The 15,884-nt window shown below is 46.6% G+C and overlaps 1 protein-coding gene and 1 long non-coding RNA gene across 6 annotated transcripts in view; one reads left to right on the top strand and one right to left on the bottom strand.

The window, feature by feature from the left end:
• LOC143817887 (uncharacterized) overlaps nucleotides 1-3,405 on the bottom strand; it is a 38,751-nt gene extending 35,346 nt beyond the window's left edge. The window contains exon 1 of the long non-coding RNA XR_013224192.1: nucleotides 3,354-3,405. This is a non-coding gene — a long non-coding RNA (uncharacterized LOC143817887). The remainder of the gene's footprint in view (nucleotides 1-3,353) is intronic.
• Nucleotides 1-15,884, top strand: part of ZBTB20 (zinc finger and BTB domain containing 20) — a 941,497-nt gene that overhangs the window by 524,769 nt on the left and 400,844 nt on the right. For 4 of the 5 annotated variants that reach the window (XM_077293705.1, XM_077293703.1, XM_077293706.1 and 1 more), the window contains exon 4: nucleotides 11,726-11,785. The gene's annotated coding sequence lies outside the window, so the exon portion shown is untranslated. Of the gene's footprint in view, nucleotides 1-3,488; nucleotides 3,555-5,874; nucleotides 6,039-11,725; nucleotides 11,786-15,884 lie in introns of those variants that run through there. The other variant, XM_077293707.1, reaches the window with a different exon arrangement.

The following is a 15,884-nucleotide window of genomic DNA, read 5'->3' as shown; positions in this document are numbered from 1 at the left end:
GCCGGCCACATTGCCACCATAATACGTGCAAGTCCCAGGTGCCTCATAGCAATGCCGGCTAACCGTTCACTTCCTCCTGTGTCATCAGAACTAAAATAACGTCTCTCTGACGGAGGGAGAGATTTTATAGCCTGTTTTTATTTTGCTTTCTTTGCCTTTTCAACCAATATCCTTATTTTGCTGTTATTGTAAGTTATGTTTTCAGTCACTTCTGCATACCTCCCAACTTTTTAAGATGGGAAAGAGGGACAAAGTTAGCAACGCGCGGCGCGGCAAATTTTAGGCCACGCTTCTGACCACACCCATTCATAACTAGTCACACCCATATCCACGTCCCAACCACACCCATTTAGCACTGCTGATCACACTGTTTCATATACAATAATTATAAACAAAAAAATATGACCACACAGTGCTCCATACTGTATAATGGCCACACATGATGCTCCATACTGTATAATGACCGCACATGATGCTCCATACTGTATAATGACCCCAAATGATGCTCCATACTGTAAAATGACCGCACATAATGCTCCATACTGTATAATGACCCCACATGATGCTCCATACTGTATAATGACCGCATATGATGCTCCATACTGTATAATGACCGCACATGATGCTCCATACTGTATAATGACCCCAAATGATGCTCCATACTGTAAAATGACCGCACATAATGCTCCATACTGTATAATGACCCCACATGATGCTCCATACTGTATAATGACCGCACATGATGCTCCATACTGTATAATGACCGCACATGATGCTCCATACTGTATAATGACCGCACATGATGCTCCATACTGTATATTGACCGCACATGATGCTCCATACTGTATAATGACTGCACATGATGCTCCATACTGTAAAATGACCGCACATGATGCTCCATACTGTATAATGACCGCACATGATGCTCCATACTGTATATTGACCGCACATGATGCTCCATACTGTATATTGGCTGCACATGATACTTCGTACCATATAATGGCCACACATAGCTACTCCCACACACGCGGCTGTGCTCCTTACACTTTGCACACACGGCTCCTCTCCATACACCTCGCACACACATGGCTCCGCTAAATACACCTCGCACACACGGCTCCGCTCCATACACCTCGCACACACGGCTCCGCTCCGTACACCTCGTACACACGCGGCTCCGCTCCGTACACCTCACACACACACGGCTCCGCTCCGTGCACCTCGTACACACACGGCTCCGCTCCGTACACCTCGTACACACACGGCTCCTCTCCGTACACCTCATACACACACGGCTCCGCTCCGTACACCTCGTACACACACGGCTCCGCTCCGTACACCTCGTACACACACGGCTCCGCTCCGTACACCTCATACACACACGGCTCCGCTCCGTACACCTCACACACACACGGCTCCGCTCCGTACACCTCGTACACACACGGCTCCGCTCCGTACACCTCGTACACACACGGCTCCTCTCCGTACACCTCACACACACACGGCTCCGCTCCGTACACCTCGTACACACACGGCTCCGCTCCGTACACCTCGTACACACACGGCTCCATTCTGTACACCTCACACACACGGCTCCGCTAAATACACCTCGCACACACACCTTAATTGTGCCATGATTTGCTGTCTCATTATAGCACATGATGATAGTGTCAGACTGTCACAGGGGCTTTGGCTTTGCCCTTTTTTGCGTGGGGAAAAAAGCAGCCACAATAGCGTCGTCACCCTCTCCTCCTCTGAAATGCACTGACTGGAGTGTCAGCGAGTCATCGATCTGTGAGCACTGAGCAGCCGAGGCAAACAGGGAGGCTGTGAGTGTCCATCCCTCCCTGCTCAGCCCCAGACTCATTCCACGCACGATTTATACTAGCAGGCATCATCAGCAGTCCACACTGGTCTGCTGGCAGCTGCTTACATTGCACCCAGGCTCTGCTGTTACAGACCTCAAACTACAAGTGTCCCCTCTCTCTCCCCCTCTCTCTGAACGGTAACGTTGGGAGACTCAGGAACATACAGGGGAAGGGGCGTGGCCTAACAAAAGGGGGCGTGGCGGAGTTTCTCCTGCTCTGTGTCCGGGACCACAGCGTCCTGTGCTGGACAGCGGGGCACAGCATGAAATCCGGGACAATCCCGCACAATGAGGGACGGTTGGGAGCTATGCCTAAGGTTAGGATCCCTAGTAACCCTAGGGATCCTAACCCTAACCCTAGGGATCCTAACCCTAACCCTAGGGATCCTAACCCTTAGGGTTAGGGTTAGGATCCTAACCCTTAGGGTTAGGGTTAGGATCCCTAGGGTTAGGGTTAGGATCCCTAGGGTTACTAGGGATCCTAACCCTAACCCTAACCCTAGCTATTTCTGTTTATAGTGGGTTTTCTAGTTGATTTTGATGATTGGCAGCTGTCACACACTTCTCAGCATGCGTTTAAAAAACGCAAACGCAGGAAAAAACTCATGTAAACGCGGCAAAACGCCGCGTTTTTTTCTGCATGCAAAAACGCATGCGTCTAAAAAACGCAGCGTTTGCACGCGTTTACATGCGTTTTTTCACCACATGCGTTTTTTTAAAAAAACGCTGCATTTTGAAACGCAAATGTGAAACCAGCCTTAATTGGTGAATTAAAAAATGCAACTTCCTGACTCCACATAGACGCCTAAAAAGGAAAAAAAAACAGCGCCAAAACCGCACAATATGAAAGCGTCTTTAGCCTCACATTGGTCGTGAGTTTTTATGAAATCACACCCGCTTTGCTTCGACATTAAAACACGGCAGATTTTCTGCACAAGAAAACGGAGTGTTAAAAGTGCTGTGTGTGAACAGTCACCCTTGCAGCATGCTGTGGAGTTTAGTTATACAGTACAGCATGCGGTGATAAAATGAGGTTTAGGGGAGATTAGGCGATGATGTCAGGCTGCGCAGTCCTCAGATCTGCAGGAAATGCGACGTAACGCGGAGAAAGTGTTCCCCGTCCTCAGTTTACCCGCACTCCATGTTATAGGCTGCACTTCCCAGGCCTGGTAATCCTCAGCATTTACGCTTTCATTCATCCTAGTAGGAGCACATGTTTCCTATTTCCCGTCTATACATAGTAGCTCAACTTATACAGTATTTGCATACAAGGCTGAAAACATCCAGAGCGCATTCCTGCCTCCCTGCTGGAGTGCCCTGACCTCAGAAGACTCCTGTCATCTATTTAAAGCCTTCATACACCAGCACAAGGCACTGGGAAAGCAGATCTGAAGGCCTACCACAGCCATCACTGCCTGCTACCGAGCAAAGCCGGGCCCCAACCAGCGGGGCCCCGTACAGCCTACACCCTCCAAAAGGAACTGACCTTATAGGAGGAAATGTGATCAGTTTTATTTCTGAGTCTGCACTACTGAAAGCTTCTGATGACATCATAATTCCTTCCTGCCATCTGCAGTGATGTCATAGACGCCAAATCACCATCTACAGCAACGTCAACTGGTATACACACAGAACTGGCGTAGACATTGATGGGAATGGATATAAATCTCTGCATCATCCTGCTAGGGTATGAAATGTTATTTCTGTTTCTGGAAAAGCTGAGTGATGATCAGAGTAGTGATGATGAAAGCAGTGATTATCAGAGCAGTGACAGTCAGAGCTGTGATGATCAGAGTAGTTCTGATGAGAGCAATGATGATCAGAGCCATGATGAGAGTAGTGATTATCAGAGCAGTGATGATGAGAGCAGTGATGATGAGAGCAGTGATGATGAGAGCAGTGATAATCAGCAGTGATGATCAGAGTAGTGATGATGAGAGCAGTGATGATCAGAGCAGTGATAATCAGCAGTGATGATCAGAGTAGTGATGATGAGAGCAGTGATGATCAGAGTAGTGATAATCAGCAGTGATGATCAGAGTAGTGATAATCAGCAGTGATGATCAGAGTAGTGATAATCAGCAGTGATGATCAGAGTAGTGATGATGAGAGCAGTGATGATCAGAGCAGTGATAGAAGTGATGATCAGAGCAGTGATAATCAGCAGAGATGATCAGAGCAGAGATGATGAGAGCAGTGATAATCAGAGTAGTGATAGTCAGAAGTGATGATCAGAGTAGTGATAGTCAGAAGTGATGATCAGAGTAGTGATGATCAGAGTAGTGATGAATGATGAAAGCAGTGATTATCAGAGCAGTGACAGTCAGAGCTGTGATGATCAGAGTAGTGATGATGAGAGCAGTGATGATCAGAGTAGTGATAATCAGCAGTGATGATCAGAGTAGTGATGATGAGAGCAGTGATGATCAGAGTAGTGATAATCAGCAGTGATGATCAGAGCAGTGATAATCAGCAGTGATGATCAGAGTAGTGATGATGAGAGCAGTGATGATCAGAGTAGTGATAATCAGCAGTGATGATCAGAGTAGTGATGATCAGAGCAGTGATAGAAGTGATGATCAGAGTAGTGATAATCAGCAGAGATGATCAGAGCAGAGATGATGAGAGCAGTGATAATCAGAGTAGTGATAGTCAGAAGTGATGATCAGAGTAGTGATAGTCAGAAGTGATGATCAGAGTAGTGATGATCAGAGTAGTGATGAATGATGAAAGCAGTGATTATCAGAGCAGTGACAGTCAGAGCTGTGATGATCAGAGTAGTGATGATGAGAGCAGTGATGATCAGAGTAGTGATAATCAGCAGTGATGATCAGAGTAGTGATGATGAGAGCAGTGATGATCAGAGTAGTGATAATCAGCAGTGATGATCAGAGCAGTGATAATCAGCAGTGATGATCAGAGTAGTGATGATGAGAGCAGTGATGATCAGAGTAGTGATAATCAGCAGTGATGATCAGAGTAGTGATGATCAGAGCAGTGATAGAAGTGATGATCAGAGTAGTGATAATCAGCAGAGATAATCAGAGCAGAGATGATGAGAGTAGTGATGATCAGAGTAGTGATAGTCAGAAGTGATGATCAGAGTAGTGATGATCAGAGTAGTGATGATCAGAGCAGTGATGATCAGAGCAGTGATGATCAGAGTTACTGATGAGGGCTGACACCGACCTGTCTTACATGGACCTCCATGCCGACCTCCCCAATTAAGCCATGGCCATGGAGTGCACACTACACGTGGCTAGGACACGTCACTTATAGCAGTGTTAGGCCACATTCACACCTCGGCATGTCACAGCCCGAGTGCGCACTGTAAGGCACAGATTGGCCGCAGGTCTCCTGACCCAAAGTTGTCAGACTCGTATATGGCTATGGGGCTGTCAAGTTTGAGTGCGGAGACCTGCGGACACTGTGCCTCACCGTCTGCACGTGTGCATGCCTCCTTATTATTGGTATTGGTTGATCACCAGTATAACCCCATATCAGCTCCTACAGGGTTGTCACCGTGCCCTGCCAAGACCTCCTGGAATCAGTGATTCTGTCTGTTTTTTGGGCCCCGCACATCTTCAGAGGTGGAGAAAGGTGCGGAGTGAGGGGAATGGATATGGCTTTCAAGAGGGGGAGTGCACGCATAATTCGACACCTAAATACTAGCCTTGTAAGGTTGGTAAGAATGGTTGACACCCAACTTTCTATGATTCCAGACAGTTCTACAATGAGGGAATGTATCCCTTCTACAGATGGACAGAAATGTTTCCAGGCCCCTGGTCCAGTGTCCATGTTGCTTCTTTGAGGCAGTGTGAACCTTCTTGGCTTACACTGAGGTCTCGGCCTCCTCGGCGCCTCTTGTGATTACACGGCGTGATGTCGTGACTCGAGTGATGGCCATGAAGGTTTGCCCTGGATCGGCGGCCATGGGCTACAGATTTGGGCATCGGACCAGAGTCCTGCAAATCTGCTTTTCTCATCTCTACTTCCTTGATATCTAGGAAGCTTTTCAGTTCGGGAGTCTTGGAAAGCTGGATGGCACCATCTGCTGGCCCAGGATATATGTCACCCAGCTTTCCCAGAAGCAGATATCATTAAGAGTCCTGCCAATGGAGATGTGAGCGGCATTCTGGAGAATAGACGGAAAGTTTCATATAAATCAAAGGTAATCTAATAAATCTTATAACAGGATAATTCTTCCCGGGGTGATGAAGGGCAGGAGGGATGATGCCAGGAAGGGGCTGATAAAGCAGGTTATCCAGGGCAGGGTTCATCCCTGCAGCAGACGGGCAGGTCGAGCGGCGAGCATGCCTTCACAGCGCCCCCTCCCAGAGCAGGTGGCGGGCAGCAGCACAAGCTGGCACATTGCACGCGCCTGGAGCCCATCACCCCCACATAAGAGGGGCACACGTGTTGCTTTCATACCTTTTTAGTATCCGCACAGAAGCGTTTCAATCCCCCTCTTGTTTTGACTCGTGAATGAGATTGCGCGGCTTTCATACGACACTGTCACATTTGTCAGAACACATTTTTGGCAACGAGTTTCAAACAGGGCAGCTGCGATCTCGAGAAACGGCCTTACAAGCATCACTTCTCCGGGAGCGAGCTCGGCCCAGGCTCTATAGATTGCGCTTCAAGGCTGCTCTCCTCCGCTCTTTGTGGGCTCGCACAGGTGCGGGACTTCACCGTGTCCTTCCCACCATGAATGTTGGCAGGGCTATATGGGGGGCTGGGGCGCTTAAATCACTGGGCCGATGGGCCTTCAATGGACCAGGCCAGATATGTCATAGAGGCTGCTACTGGACCCGTGGACTGAGGATCCTCAGCTCTGGACGTCATCAACCTGGACCTCAAAGCTCAGGGGTGACGAGGCCTTCACACATACAAAGGTGAACACCCCACAGGTGAACCGTCCTCCTGCTGGTGGCCTTGGCCCATGGGTCATGTTCCCCCATGCCGGATGTGCCACTAGACAATGGGGCTTAGCATCACAGTAAAGGGAGCCTTGATGGGGGCTTCTGCAGCACACGGTGTCTCGGCGGTCTCTGCATTTTTCCCAAAGTCCATACACTCTGTGTGCAGATGAGACCGGCCCATGCTGGGATTTCTCTCCATGTGGACGTGTGTCCTCTAATAGAGCAGAATATCCCTCTATGGAAGATTCCATATGTGCAGCTAGCAGCGGCCGACGGGCAAGGAGACCAGTGGTCGCTCCGTACTGTAGTGGATCACATGGAAGGGCCTTTATTAGAGGGGTTGTCCCATAAACATGACTTCTCTGACGTCCTGTGACTGCTGGACCCCTGCAATGATTTATCATGTGCCGGCCGTGGACAGCTATCTATCTATCTATCTATCTATCTATCTATCTATCTATCTATCTATCTATCTATCATCTATCTATCTATTATCTATCTATCTATCTATCTATCTATCTATCTATTATCTATCTATCTATTATCTATCTATCTATCTATCTATCTATTATACTGTATATCTATCTATTATCTATCATCTATCTATTATCTATCCTCTATTATCTATCTATTAACTATCTATTATATATCTATTATCTATCTAGTATCTATCTTTCTATCATCTATCTATTATCTATCTATTATCTATGCATATATCATGTATTTGTGGATCTCATATCTATCCACCTTCCTACTATTCTCCGTCCTTCCTCGTTCTATTGCAGTGCCCATCCTGAGCCTCCTGGTTCAGATGACATGGTGAAGAATCGGAGACCAGTTGTACATACCATTATATGTATACATAAGCCATTAAGGGTCTGATCGCCGTCTGGCCGCCCCTCTGTGCAGCGTCACAACAGCGGCCGGTGCCTGCGGCGGACATTTCCAGATACTTCTGTGCGTTCTAGCAGGGGGTGCCCTTTAATATGCTTTAAATGCTCATCTTCCATCCCAGCCGATATCAGCGGGAGGTTTCTTATTTGTGCAGACTCCTTTCTTCGGGGGTCCGCTCCCCCTCTCTGTAGCTACGGCGGTCCTCTAATCCCCAATGTTGCCGTTTCGCAGTGATGTCTCTCCGTGACACCTGGAGCCCCGATTGATAAGGACTCATCTCTCTCTCAACCTCTCGGCTTTTCTCACCGCGCAGCCCGCGGCGCTTGTCACTAGCAGTCAAATAAGGACACTTTTTACCAGTCACTCCTGCTGTTCCATTTTTTCCCCTCAATGCCAGTACATGTATTTGTTATTCTTTATAACTCTCTTTGAAGTCGGGAATCCGAGGGGAATCTGAAAACGACCAGATGTTTCTCTTGTGGAGTCAGAGGAGCGGCGAGGATTACATTTAATACAAAACCATAACACTCCCCGGCCCTTCATCTGCTGTATATGTTACGCACAGCCCATAAAAGACAGCACTTCACATCACTTGACCTAGACGAGCGCAATGTAAATGTCGTTAATGCATTATACACATACGTTATAGCCCCGTTCTCTGCGACATACAATATTCCCTTCTCCCCGCTCACCGGCCGGCGACGAAGAATTCGAGGACGTTTCCTTTATTATGCAAAAGGAAATTATTCACGAGAGTAACACGACACTCAATATGTATTTTATTCTTTCACTGGGAATAAAGACAGAGAGAATTGGAACCTGTTTGCCGTATGCGGAAGCGACGAGCGGCATTACGCGGTATTTCCATAATAATATTTACCCTTCTTAAAGCCGCTTTTCACTCAGACGCAAACAACAGTATATAACTGTATTCAAATAACATGCAAAACGTACCCAGTATAGATAATGGCATTCATTTATGCAGATCTCAGGCTCGCGTGACAGGCACCACGCAAGGGTTTCCATTGATTTTATCTATATAAAGTTGACATTTTTTTCCACAAACTACTTTCACTTCATTCAATATCAACATTTATGTTTGTGGCACTTACAAGAACGTTATATAATGACAGCAAGAATGATGCACGACTGGAAAAAGTACCCACCCAAAAGAGGGTTTGTAGTGTGCTGCAAAATCTAGAAAGTGATCACTGAGGTCTTCAAGAAGAAGATGGACTGAAAACCTTTAAGACAATGGTTGGGCTTTGAGCTTCAGATATGGAAAGCTTCTGGAAGGTCAATGGGAGGGAAACTGTTATGTTCTTCCTAGACTTTCAAAGTGTTGCCCCTCCTCCAGTGATGAGTGATCGAGGAGGTCCTCATAAAAAGTTGGTGTGAGAACCTTGAAGACAATGGTTGAAAGTTTGGTCTCTGAGCTTTAGCTATGGAAAGATTCCAGAAGAGGAATGAGATTGAACTTTCCCCCCATAGGTTTGTTAGATACTTCATAGCCTTCCAAAGTATTGCCTTCTCCCGTGATAAAGGCGGACTTCCAGAAAATGTTGGATTGAAAACCTTCAAGACAACGGTTGGCAGATTGGCCTTTGTGCTTTACATATGGATGTCTTCCAGAAGGAGAATGAGATTGTTAGGCACTTCAAAGCTTTCCAAAGTATTGCTTCTCCCCGGTGATCATGACAGTCTTCCAGATTATGTTGTATTGAAAACCTTTAACACAATGGCTGAGCTTTAGATATGGAGGACTTCCACAAGGTGATTATGTTGAATATTTCCTTGTGGTTTTGTTATGCTCTTCATAGCCTTCCAAAGTATTGCCCCCCCCCACTAGTAATCACAGAGGGCCTTCCAGATGATGTTGGATTGAAAACCTTCAAGACAATGGTTGAAAGTTTGGCCTTTAAACTTTAGATACGGAAGGCTTCCAGAAAAGGTAGAAGATTGAACCCTTCCTCATTGGTTTGTTATGTTCTACATATCCTTCCAAAGTATTGCTTCCCCTCCCACACTTTTTTTAAAATCCAGATTGATTATGGAAGGCTTCCAGTTGATGACTTCTTAACAAAGATGTAAAGTTCTAAATGTCTGACCATTGACCTTCGATAATATTCTTCAAAAGGGGAAATGGAGATTTCAGATACTTCAAAAGTGTTTGAGGGTTCCTTCTTCAGAATAAGTTTAAGGAGATGTTGCAGAATCTACAGGCTTGAGGACCAAAAATGGTTGGAAATCTGGACATGTGGAAGACTTTTATATGAATGATGTTGTAATATTATATATCTATAGGGCTGAGCTTCTAAAGAACAATATTTTATAAGAAAAATGCTGAAGGTATAAGGTTCCTCATTCTGTAACTCTGTAGACCTGTGCCCATTATATTCACTATGTAATAAACAGTTTTAAGGAAAGACAATCAACTTATCTATATGTTTTTGGAGAGTGGACGGAAACTGGAGTACCTGGTGGAAAAACCATAAGAAAAGAGGAAGAACCCAGTTTTGAATTCGACCATGCAAATGTTGCTTTTGGTTGTATTCAAAGCCAGGACCCAAGCACTACAAAACAACAATGCTGCTATGATACTAAAGCCTTATAGACTGTGGTTTAGGATGAGGGCTTCTAAAACGTGGTTTGGAGAGCAGCCCTCGGAAAATGGTTTTGAGTATCTCCTCCCAGAACATGGTTTGGAGGCTAGACTGGTTGGTTGAGATTGCAGCATAACAGATGTTGGTTACCAAATGATTGACTATGGCAAGAAAGTTTTCAGTTTTGGCCTTTCTTGGCAGTGTTTGTTTTTGTTTGTTTTTTTCAAAAGATGTCTTAAGGTTTAGTCGGAGCATCGGAATCCCCATGCTAAACATCAGCAGGTCCACTGTGTCCTGAATTTTGGCTGAAAATTTACCTTTTCAGAAGATGGCAGTAGATGTAGTCATCTGGGCAGTTTAGTAATTATTTAGAGTGGTTAAGAAGAAGTCTGATGACCAGCTGAGGGTTGGAAACCTGAAGTGTCTTCGCTTTTAGATTGTACTATTCGTAAGGGTCCATGAAAGTCAGACAATGAATGCAACATCAATTTTAGGTGCATTTTCCAAGACGATTTTCATCACATATGAACCCGACCAGCCAGCACTGACCAGAAGATCTGGTGTGTCCTGGGCCAGAGTATGGTGCTTAACCATTGAGAGCAGTCCTATCTGCTGATAGCCCTGATAGAGCATGCCATGCCTTCACCACATCTATCTGCTGATAGCCCTGATAGAGCATGCCATGCCTTCACCACATCTATCTGCTGATAGCCCCGATAGAGCATGCCATGCCTTCACCACATCTATCTGCTGATAGCCCCGATAGAGCATGCCATGCCTTCACCACATCTATCTGCTGATAGCCCCGATAGAGCATGCCATGCCTTCACCACATCTATCTGCTGATAGCCCCGATAGAGCATGCCATGCCTTCACCACATCTATCTGCTGATAGCCCCGATAGAGCATGCCATGCCTTCACCACATCTATCTGCTGATAGCCCCGACAGAGCATGCCATGCCTTCACCACATCTATCTGCTGATAGCCCCGATAGAGCATGCCGTGGCTCCTCCACATGCTCTGCAGCCTTCACACCCCTTTGAAGTGAGTAAGACAGTCACATTCTTTGTGAGGCATCCTGCACCACCCTAATTAAGCCTTAATCCCTGGCATGAAATAAAGACATTGCTGGACAGATCTGTGGTGTGTTCTCACATATCCTGAATTCTGAGCTCAGGCTTCGTCCCTTTACCCTGGTAGTACCCAATGTCCGACACAAGGAGTTTTCATAATCAGCATTTCATATAAAAGTCATGTAAATGTGAACGAAGAAGACCATGATGACTAATGTGGTTCCACGTGGTGTAGATCTTCTTATAGTAACTTTTGTTGCCGCTCTGATATGAAATTATATAATGTGGTTATACAGTTTTGCATCTAAATATTATTTGCGTGTTATTTATTTCTGTTTATTTATATATTGTGCTTGTGTTTCAGCTCGGATCTGCTCCGGGGGCTACAAGGCGCTGTATGTGGGGCATCTAAGGCGGTGGTTGGGTAAGTAGAGCTATCAGTTGGCATACCATAGTGATGTCACTGAAATCCATGGCGTAAAGTATATTTTTGCAGATGTAGTTGACCTTGTCATTGTTATGCTGAAGCTGAACGCTATTTACGGAGTGTTGTCGGATGGTCGTTTCCAGGTCTGATCTCCTGGGCTGGACATATGTAGAAGAGCTTAGTGTGTCATCACATCTTCGATGGTGATGCTACATTACGATTGTGGAGTTACCCATTTGGGGGAATAAGGTCATTTTGGCTAACATTGGTGATGTAATAATGGAAGGTTCATGGCGTCTAAAACATTAAGGAAACTTTTCCCATTCATGTCTGAGAGCTTCAGCCGCTCATATGAGGCTCTTGAGACCACAGTTGGCCTCATTTCCTCCCGTGAATCTGTGCAGGGCTCTCCCTCCCTACCAGTCTCACAACCTGAATATTGTACCGTGTCCTAAAAGGTATAAAGTGGTGACTGCTATCTCCAGGTAGGTAAGAAAGTCCTGAGAGGAACAGCACCTGGACAGTACCATTGGAGCAGTAAGTGGCCCTCTCGAGTTGTGGCATCAGTGCTGGCTGTGCTGAAAGATGCTGGGTATTAAATATGGGTCAACTACAGGGATGGCAGCTATCCTCAGTCACCTCTATAAGGCAGCTATCCTCACTGCTATAAGGCAGCTATCCTCACTGCTATAAGACAGCTATGCTCACCACTATAAGGCAGCTATCCTCACTGCTATAAGGCAGCTATCCTCACCGCTATAAGGCAGCTATCCTCACTGCTATAAGGCAGCTATCCTCACCGCTATAAGACAGCTATGCTCACCACTATAAGGCAGCTATCCTCACCGCTATAAGGCAGCTATGCTCACCACTATAAGGCAGCTATCCTCACCGCTATAAGGCAGCTATCCTCACCACTATAAGGCAGCTATCCTCATCACTATAAGGCAGCTATTCTCAGTCACCTCTATAAGGCAGCTATCCTCACCACTATAAGGCAGCTATGCTCACCACTATAAGGCAGCTATCCTCACCGCTATAAGGCAGCTATCCTCACTGCTATAAGGCAGCTATCCTCACCGCTATAAGGCAGCTATCCTCACTGCTATAAGGCAGCTATCCTCACCGCTATAAGGCAGCTATCCTCACCGCTATAAGGCAGCTATCCTCACCACTATAAGGCAGCTATGCTCACCACTATAAGGCAGCTATCCTCACTGCTATAAGGTAGCTATCCTCACTGCTATAAGGCAGCTATCCTCACTGCTATAAGGCAGCTATCCTCACTGCTATAAGGCAGCTATCCTCACCATTATAAGGCAGCTATCCTCACCACTATAAGGGTATGTGCACACGTTGCGGATTCTCTGCGGATCTGCAGCGTTTTTTGCAGTGCAGAAACGCTGCAGATCCGCAATTGATTTACAGTACAATGTAAATCAATGAGAAAAAAAAATGCTGTGCACACTTTGCGGAAAATCTGCTTCGGAAACGCTGCGGTTTAAGGCTATGTGCACACGTTGCGGATTCGGCTTAGGAATTTCTGGTGCGGATTCTGTCTCTCCTGGATTCTGCAGCGTCGCCGCAAGGAACACGGACATGCTGCGATCTTAAAAGACGCGCAGCATGTTCGGAGTCGCAGGGCCGACGGATGCGTGTTACCACGCATAGTGGAGACGGGATTTCATAAAATCCCCTTCACTATGCTGGAATATCTGGACGCTGCGTGTTTGACGCTGCGGCCCCACGCAGCGTCAAACACGCAGCGTTTCCTGAACGTGGACACATACCCTAAGGCAGCTATCCTCTCGGCTATAAGGCAGCTATACTCACGGCTATAAGGCTGCTATGTTCACTACTATAAGGCAGCCATCCTCACCGCTATAAGGCAGCTATACTCACCGCTATAAGACAGCTATGCTCACCACTATAAGGTAGCTATGCTCACGGCTATAAGGCTGCTATGCTTACCACTATAAGGCTGGGTTCACATTGCGTTAATGGGTGATCGCTAACGGACAGCGTTGCACGGCGAAAATGTCGCAATTAACGCCGTGCAACGGGTCCGTTAGCGCACCCATTGACAGCAATGTTAATTTCGCCAGCAGCGCATCACTAGCGCGTGCCTTTTTCGGCTCGCGCTAGTGATGTGCCGTTCTTCTGTGACGCGCCTCGGACGCTGTTTGCAGCGTCCGCGGCGCGCCCGAGGTCCGTTCCCCGCTCTCGCAGATCGGGGATCTGCGAGAGCGGGGACGTTAACGCGACCCCCAAACGCGATCCATAAAAATACATTGTGTTAGCGCAATCCGCTAGCGCTAAACGGATTGCCCTAACGCAATGTGAACCTAGCCTAAGGCAGCTATGCTCAACAAAATAAGGGAACTATACTCACCAGTTTACCACTAATGACCATATTAGATATGTAAGGCAGCTATGCTCACTACTATAAAGCAGCTATCCTCACCACTGTAAGACAGCTATCCTCACCACTGTAAGGCAGCTATGCTCACCGCTCTAAGGCAGCTATGCTCACCGCTACAAGGCAGCTATGCTCTCCGCTATAAGGCAGCTATGCTCACTACTATAAAGCAGCTATGCTCACTGCTATAAGACAGCTATCCTCACCACTGTAAGGCAGCTATGCTCACGGCTATAAGGCAGCTATGCTCACCACTATAAGGCAGCTATGCTCACCACTATAAGGCAGCTATGCTCACCACTATAAGGCTGCTATGCTCAACAAAATAAGGGAGCTATGCTCACCACGATAAGACAGCTATGCTCACGGTTATAAGGTGCTATGCTCACGGCTATAAGGCAGCTATGCTCACCACTATAAGACTGCTATGCTCAACAAAATAAGGCAGCTATGCTCACCAGTATACCACCAATGACAATATTAGACATGTAAGACAGCTATGCTCACAGCTATAAGGCAGTTATGCTCACTACTATAAAGCAGCTATCCTCACCACTATAAGGCAGCTATTCTCACCGCTATAAGGCAGCTATGCTCACAACTATAAGGCAGCTATGCTAACCACTATAAGGCAGCTATGCTCACCACTATAAGGCAGCTATGCTCACAGCTATAAGACAGATATGCTCACCATTATAAGGCAGCTATGCTCACCACTATAAGGCAGCTATGCTCACAGCTATAAGACAGATATGCTCACCATTATAAGGCAGCTATGCTCACCACTATAAGGCAGCTATGCTCACCACTATAAGGCAGCTATGCTCACCAGTATACCACCAATGACAATATTAGATATATAAGACAGCTATGCTCACCACTATGAGGCAGCTATGCTCACCACTCTAAGGCAGCTATGCCTACAGCTATAAGACAGCTATGCTCATCACTATAAGGCAGCTATGCCCACATCTATAAAATAGCTATGCTCACCAGTATAAGGCAGCTATGCTCAGCACTATAAGGCGCTATGCTCATGGCTATAAGGCAGCTATGCTCACCACTATTAGGGCTCTTTTCCACTTGCGAGATAAACGTCTGTATCTCGCATGTGGAAACCAAGCTCTGGCGCCGGCACTTGGGAGAGGAGCGTGCGGCTGCATGTATTGCTATGCAGCCGCACTCTCCGCTCCGGAGTGGCGGCGCCAGAGCTTGGTTTTCACATGCGAGACACGGACGTTTATCTCGCAAGTGGAAAAGAGCCCTAAGGCAGCTATGCTCACCACTATAAGAATGCTAAGCTCAACAAAATAAGGGAGCTATGCTCACCAGTATACCGCCAATGACAATATTAGATATGTAAGGCAGCTATGCTCACCGCTATAAGGCAGCTATGCTCACGGCTATAAGGCAGCTATGCTCACCACTATAAGGCAGCTATGCTCACCACTATAAGGCTGCTATGCTCACCACTATTAGAATGCTATGCTCAACAAAATAAGGGAGCTATGCTCACCAGTATACCACCAATGACAATATTAGATATGTAAGGCAGCTATGCTCACTGCTATAAGGCAGCTATGCTCACGGCTATAAGGCAGCTATGCTCACCGCTATAAGGCAGCTATGCCCACAGCTATAAGACAGCTATGCTCACCGCTATAAGGCAGCTATGCT

This window comes from Ranitomeya variabilis, chromosome 3 (genome assembly GCF_051348905.1).
Source record: "Ranitomeya variabilis isolate aRanVar5 chromosome 3, aRanVar5.hap1, whole genome shotgun sequence".
NCBI classification, from domain to species: domain Eukaryota; kingdom Metazoa; phylum Chordata; class Amphibia; order Anura; family Dendrobatidae; genus Ranitomeya; species Ranitomeya variabilis.
This window is presented reverse-complemented; position numbering and strand designations above follow the sequence as displayed.